General features: G+C 35.7%; 1 non-coding gene across 1 annotated transcript; it reads left to right on the forward strand.

Moving 5' to 3' along the window:
• Positions 1-4,580: 4,580 nt before the first annotated feature.
• Positions 4,581-4,652, forward strand: TRNAC-GCA. Its single transcript has one exon. It is a non-coding gene; the product is annotated as a tRNA-Cys (tRNA).
• The last annotated feature ends 3,509 nt before the right edge of the window (positions 4,653-8,161 follow it).

Genomic DNA, 8,161 nt, shown 5'->3' on the forward strand with positions numbered 1-8,161 from the left:
CACCTGTTGGCAAACTCACTCAGGTTCTCATCTCAATCATTTCAACCTTGTTGGCATCCAATAAAAGAGACCTTGGAGATAACCTGTAACTATTCAACTGGATTATCACATTAACAATTTGAATCACCTCAATCCCGCTTGTTGAACTTGACCAAATGTCTATAACATAACAATAACAAAGGTACAAAGTAACACTAACAAAGGTACGAAGTTCATAAAAGTCCTTTTAATCTAAAATACCATTGAACTTGACCATTATAGTGCCTCTCAAACGTAGGTAAAGTTTAAATTCGAGTCTCTTTGTCAAACTCACTCGGGTGCTCATCTCAACCATGATGGCGTTCAACAAGAGAGACCTTTAAAATAGCCAAATTATCGCATTAACCATTTGAATTACCTCAACACCACTTGTTGAAATTGAAACAAATATCTATAACATAACACTAACATAGGTACGATGTTCATCAAAGTTTTTAATCTAAGATACTATTGAACTTGACCATTAAAGTACCTCTGAAAATGAGGTAAAGTTTAAATATAATTGGTGACAAAAGATGAAACTATAAAATAAAAAGAAATAAGAAAATAATATTCAATTTCAGAGAATTAAAGCCAAATATCCAAACCGTTGGACAACAATGAATTTTTTGTGTAGTTGTCCTAAAGTCTTTTGTCTAATCGCTCAAGAGTTTTACTATGATGTTTTGGGTAATGTTTAACTCTTTGACACGTCCTTTCATGTGTGTGATAGAGTTCTCAGAATTACCGCGACGTTTCGAGCTGTTCGATCATGTGACTCTTTCTACAAAAGGGTAAACATCAAACATCAGGTCTTTGATTGGCAACCCATCCAAAGGAGCGTCGATTGCATCGATTCCATCAACAGTCTTCCCATGAGTTTATGGTGCATGACCCGTTTTTTATACCATTCAAATTCAAACGCCACCATAGTTTTGCATCGTCTGTGAGATGCATTGCGACCAACGTAACTCTTAGGTCCTATGAGCAAGTTCCAGTAACCTTCAAGTATTGTTCTACGTAAAAAATAAAGCTTTTTAATTCCTTAGCATCCCAGTTTCCATTTAAAGGGTTGTGTTCTTGGATTTTAAGTTTGTTAAGCCCGCATGAACTTGGCTTGAGGTGTGGTTCTCTACAGCCCAACTTGTCAAACTCACTCGAGTGCTCATCTCAACAATGATGTCGTTCAACAAGAGAGACCTCGAAAACGACTGGATTATCGCATTAACCATTTGAATCACCTGCTCATCTCAACCATGATGTCGTTCAACAAGAGAGACCTAAAAAACGACTGGATTATCGCATTAACCATTTTAAATTGAACAAAATATCTATAACATAACTCTAACAAAGTTCATAAAAGTCTTTTTAGTCTAAGATAGAAACTGTAAAATAAAATGAAATAAGAAAATAATATTCCATTGCCGAGAATCGAACTCGGGTCTCTTGGGTGAAAGCTAGAAATCTTGACTGCTGGACGACAATGGATTTTTGGTGTAGATGCCCTGAAGTCTTTAGTTAGATCGCTGAAGAGTTTTAGCATAATCTTTTTTTTAATGTCTAACTCTTCGACACGTCCTTCCCTATGTGTGTTAGAGTTCTCAGGGCTACCGCGACGTTTAAAGCTGTGAGATTGTGTGGCTCTCTCTTCAAAAGAGTCAATATCAAATGTTGGGTCTTTGATTGGCAACCCATCCAGGGGAGCATCGATTGCATCGATTCCATCAACGATCTTCCCATGAGTTTATGGTGCATGACCCATTTTTTATACCATTCACCTTCGAGCACTACCATAGTTTTGCATCGTCCATGAGATGCATTGCGGCTAACGTAACTCTCAGGTCGTATGAGAAAGTTCCTGTAGCCCTCAACTCTCAGGTCGTATGATAGAGTTCTTAGAGCTACCGCGACATTTTGAGGTGTTCGATTGTGTGGTTTTTTCTTCAAAAGAGTCAACATCAAACGTCAGGTCTTTAATTGGCAACCCATCAAGGGGAGCGTCGATTGCATCGATTCCATCAACGGTCTTCCCATGAGTTTATGGTGCATGACCTATTTTTTATATCATCCACCTTCAAGCGCCACCATCCATGAGATGCATTGTGGCCAACGTAACTCTTAGGTCTTATGAGCAAGTTCCTGTAACCTTCAAGTATTGTTCAACGTCAAAAATAAAGTTTTTTTAATTCCTTAGCATCCTGATTCCCATTTAAGGGTTTGTGTTTTTGGGTTTTCGGTTTGTTAAGCCCAACATGAGCTTGGCTCGGGGTGTGGTTCTCTACGACCCTCCTTGTCAAACTCACTCTGGTGCTCATCTCAGTCATCTCAGCCATGATGGCGTTCAACAAAAGAGACCTTGAAAATGACCGAATTATCACATTAACCATTTGAATGACCTCAACCTCACTTGTTGAAATTGAACCAAATATCTATGACATAACACTATTAAAGGTTCAAAGTTCATAAAAGTCTTTAATCTAAGATACTATTGAACTTGACCATTACAGTGCCTCTCAAACCAAGTTCATAAAAGTCTTTTGAATTTAAGATACTATTGAACTCATCCATTATAGTGCTTCTCAAACCTAGGTAAAGTTTAAATATAATTGGTGACAAAAGATGAAACTATAAAATAAAAGAAATAAGAAAATAAAATTTCATTGTCGAGAATCAAACTCGGGTCTCCTCGATGAAAGCCATATCTTCTGTGTAATGTCTAAGTCTTCGACACATTTTCTTTATGTGTGTGATAGAGTTCTCAGAGATACCGCCACGTTTCTTGTTGTTCGATCACGTGGCTCTTCCTTCAAAAGAGTCAACATCAAACATTAGGTCTTTGATTGGAAACCCATACAGGGGAGCGTCGATTGCTTCAATTCCATCAATGGTCTTCCCATAATTTTTTGGTGGATGACCAGTTTTTTATACAAAAAACCTTCAAGCACCACAATAGTTTTGCATCGTCCATGAGATGCATTGTGGGCCGATGTAACTCTCAAGTCCTCTGAGAAAGTTCCTATAGTCTTGAAGTATAATATCAAAACATATTAACGTATTTGACATGTTAAATATTAAAATAATTGATGTGTATCATAAACATTAAATAAAAATATATATTTGAAATTTGAATGAGATTCATATTAATTAAACATACATTATGATATTCTACCACATTTTTATATTATTTAAATAAGATATTATATCTTAATGTATTAGGTATTCAAATATATAATTTGACAAAAATTATCACAAGTTCACTGTAAATAGAACCCTAGGGTTAAGTCAAAAAGCATCAAACACTAAATACTGTGACATTTTAGGTGATATTTTGCAGAGGAAGCTGATATGGTCTTCAAAGAGCAGGTGGTCATGTCTGACATTTTAGGTTAACAACATGGTGAAAAGAAACCAGAAATTCTGATATTGGTAATTAACTACAAACCTTTGAATAAGGTTTTATAAAAATGATTTGTAAAGTAGATCTCTACAACCCAAAAAAAATCAAATCATTAGTCAAATAAACTCTCTACTTAAGTCTTATTGACCTAAGGGCAGATCTCATAATGAAACGCGACGCATCAAATATCGGATATGAAGGTATCTAAAATTGTCAAAGAGGACAGAGAATCAATTATCATATTTCAATCAAAAGCCTCGAATAATATCATACAAATTACAAAATTGTAAAAAAATATATATATATATATTATTTCCATTGTACTCTGTGTACAAAAATTTTAAAGAAAATTTAATTAACAAAACTATTAAGATTTATTGGAGAGTCAAATTTAGTTTTAGAGAAAGAAGTAAATTTTGTTGTGGTTTGATTTTAAAATTCTTCCTATAAAAGAAGTTGAAAACACCTTGGGAGATTACCTATGGGAGAGTTTCTAACAAAGTCTCTCTTTTCTCTTCTGTCTTCTCAAACTGATACTAATCCAACCAATCATTTGCATGGACTCAAAAGTTCAATTACCTATAAAAGAAGTTGAAAACACCTTGTGAAAGTCCGTAAGCATACTACAACCTCTAGCTTTGCAAAATCCAGCGTTGTTGGCGCTTATCAAAATCGCTGCAAAAATAAAGTTTAACAAGTGGTTCTATGGTGTAGTGGTTAGCACTTTCGACTTTGAATCTAACGACTTGTGTTTAATTTCCAATAGTTAATCCACCAATTTATACAAAATTGGTCCATAGCCGATTCGGTAGGGTCACTTTTGGACTGATAATCTGTAGAAGGGGTCACTAAGGTTGAGATCATACAAAATGGGATCATAGCTCAATGTTAGGGCATTTGATTGCAGATCAAGAGGTCACCAATTCGAACCTAGTTGGGCCCTTCTATCTAGGATAGAAATTTATTACACTTTTTGGACTGACACTATGTCTAAGGGGTCACTAAGGTTAAAATCCTACAAAATGGATCCATGGCTCAGTGGTAGAGAATTTGACCGATCACCCGTTTGAACTTGGTTGGGCCCTTTTATTTTGGACAGACATTTTTTACACTTCTGGACTGGCACTCTGTAGAAGGGGTCACTAAAGTTGAAATCATGCAAAATGGGTCCATAGCTCAGTGGTAGAGCATTTGACTGCAGATCATGAGGTCACCAGTTTGAATCTGGTTGGGCCCTTTTATTTTGGACGAATAATTACCGATTCCACGTACATTAAGAAAAGAGTGTGGTATCCAAGCACCAACTGTTTTAATGTTTTCAAATGATTTTTTTTAACATTTCCCCTATTTTGCTCCTCCTAAATCTATAAAATGTCTCCTACTTTTATTCATTTTCTCTTTTCATAAATATCAAAATCTTAAATAAAAAGGAAGAGCAACATTTCCTTGTACTATGAACCTATAAACTCATGTGGAGCTTCAATTACTATATGTTAGTTACAATCTTTAGGATTGACTAATTTGACACGAATTCATAGATTTATGGAAATTTTTGTGTAATTATCAACTACAACTTATATTAGACTAACAGTTTAAGTTTAAAGTCAGCAGATGCGATCACAGGTGTGATTATTTTGGATGGGTTCGTAATAGAACTCATCGTTGAGACGAGGGAGCCTTCAAAGGTTGTGCACTCACAGATGGGGTTGTTATGTAGCATTAGTCTGTCTTTGTGTTTGAGTTTTCTATTATTATTATTTTTTATTATTTTTTTTTTTTTTGTAATTGTATCCCAAACAGGGGTTGTTATGTAGCATTAGTCTGTCTTTGTGTTTGAGTTTTCTATTATTATTATTATTATTATTATTTATTATTTTTTTTTTTGTAATTGTATCCCAAACACTTTTTTTTCTGTTGGGATAAATTTGAACAACACCTTCTTATAATTTTATTTTATTTTATATTTAATGTTGTGTTGTTTTCTCAATCTCATTTTAATTTTACAACATTTTCTTATTTTATATTAATTTACTTTTATTTTATTTGTTTTCACTCTCAATTTTAGTTTTTATTTGAGTTTTGAACCCTTGAAATTCGGGTTGTGACAGATTGGTATCAGAGCAGCTAGATTTTAAATTATATAGATTTTTTCTTAGGATAAAGAGTCGTATATCTCTATGACTCAACTCGATGACATGTCTCTCCGCGACCAAGTAAGCAGTCTAACCCTATTTTGTAGTATATGATATATTGTAAAACTTGTATGAATTTATTGTATGTTTTGATTTTCGTGGTAGTTATAAAATGTTCTTGGACGTTAAAGAGTGAACGTTAACTATATAAGATAATACTGGATCAACGTTATAGTGTCTAGATATAGCGAGGAGGAAAAGAGTGGTCATGAGATATCTGACTAGCCTTAGGAAAACAGAGAGTTGTCATTGCACAGTGCGAGACCTCTAATCCATGAAATTTTGGGACTCGAAATTAAGAAACTGGAGATGGTCCCTAAACGTCTGTATGGAAAATTTCCAATCGCACTTTCTTTGGTTCCCTGGCAGCGTCAACCAGATTAATCCTACAGCGTGACAATCCTTGAGCTTCAACTCCTCCGTGGTCATGGTATCCAGCTTCACCTCAAAATGGGTTCCTGAATATCTTTCTCGTATAGATAATCTTCAATCTGCATCTTCTAGAAACTTATATCGAATCCATCAAACTTTTCAATTCAGTATTTGAACTTTCCATCTTCACAGATCGTGGTGAATCTCTCCTCGCTCTGATACCAGTTATTAGAATCACACAACAACGCACACACTTGATCTAAATGAACACAAAGAACATGATAGAGAAAATGTAAGAAGAAATATTGACTAATGGTTTTGTATTAATGACTTCAGGTATGCAAAGAGAGGATATGGAGAATGAGAAATGTACATTTACGAAGCACTGACTAATGGGTATACATATGATTTCAATTTATTTTATATAGCTTCACTATATGTAACCGCCTACTATATACAATTATTTAGTATATATATCTCTATCAGATTTTTACTATAAATAGTCAGCCTTCATATCCAACATTCTAGAGCCCAAATAGTCCGGGATTGACATCCTGCTAGAACACAACGTCATTTACATGCCCCTAGCAAAATGCGTAGTAGTAACGGAGTCTAACCCAACGATCATTCAGACGAACATCCATCAACCAAGAGGGGTGAAAATGATGACGATAGTACAGTTGAGAAAGAATCTTAGCCATGATGATTCTACACTTGCTGCCATTGTTGTATTTGAAAAGGGGGAGCTCAAGTGTGCCAACCTCAACAAAAACTTTTTTGCCACTACATGAATACCACGACCCAAACCAAGAAGGTCAGATATTGGGTTTAACCCCACCAAGAGAGATAAATCACAAGATTAGTTTTATGTCGCCTACCACAAATAAATGTCATGTGGCTCAACCTGAGCTAGTTGAATTCTACAAATAGCAAAATGACATGTTCACAATCGGGTTTATTTGACCTCCAAAGGCTCTTGTCAGTGATCACTCAAATGCTTGGCAAAGACACCAAGCCAACACCGCTACTGAAGAAGGGAGACAAAAACAAACCACTAAAGCAACACATGTTCACGCAAAAATACCATCCAGACGGATGAAGAGAAGGGTCGACCACGATAATTTCAAAGCAAATAGAAAGTTATGATAAGTTAAGGTTAGATCAACTTTGAGTTCAAAGCAACAAGAACCAAAGACTGGTGCGAATATTCTATGGACTAGTCGAAGTTATCGACAAGATTAGGAAGTCATCATATAGGATCCAATTGCTTCTATGGATACAGACTAACCCTGTTGTCCATGTCAGTAACTTGAAACGTTATTATTCCGACCAAGAAAACATCAAGTAAAATCAGGTGGTATGACGTCATGCAAAGAAGAAATTGTTTCAAGTGAAGAAAGTAGGAAAGACACCAACAGAGAAGACTTGAAGAGTTAACAAACCGAGAAGTGATTTTCAATAGCTCTTAGTAGGTTGGAAAAGACTCCTCAATACTGAGATCAACTAGAAGCGTGTCGCGAGACCTAAAGTCAGCCTCATCCTACAACGTTCAGTTTATGAAGAGCCGGTTGATAGAGATATTGACAAATTGTGTAAGGGCAGATGTTGCGGTCATGATTGGCCGAGGCATGTTGCCTGTGGCTGCATGTTGATGTCCTAGCTATTCTTGTATACGATTTGTGGTTCATGGTGGCATGCTCATTCAAAAAACGTTTTACTTGCTTTCATCTTAGATAGGCCTTTACTATTATTGTTGTGCCAATACGGAGTGTATGATTAGTCCTCAAAATCATATCTACACCCATCAGAACTAAAATGTCTCAAAATGTACTATAGGAGAACGGGACCAGTTGTTTCTTCACTTTTAGCTTATAACATTGGTTTATTTGAAATTATTTTTAATGTATCTCCTCACTCACGTTTTCTAAAATATTTCTTCTAAACGTGATTCGAGCATACACTGCTATTGTTCGTTCAGTCAAATTTTGCATGGTTGACTTGTTCATTGGATTAGAACAAATGTCACATAATCATTGTCTCACTACTGCAAGAGTGCGATTGTGACACTTGTCTTCCGTTCAGTTGTGGGACGCATCTTCTGACTAGTTACGTGAGTTTGGCCTGGAGCATACGTGTAGGTTGAAAAAGAAATGGTTGGATGCAGACTGCGAATAAGGGTTCG

Source organism: Cucurbita moschata, unplaced genomic scaffold, assembly GCF_002738365.1.
Source record: "Cucurbita moschata cultivar Rifu unplaced genomic scaffold, Cmos_1.0 Cmo_Scf00080, whole genome shotgun sequence".
NCBI lineage: Eukaryota > Viridiplantae > Streptophyta > Magnoliopsida > Cucurbitales > Cucurbitaceae > Cucurbita > Cucurbita moschata.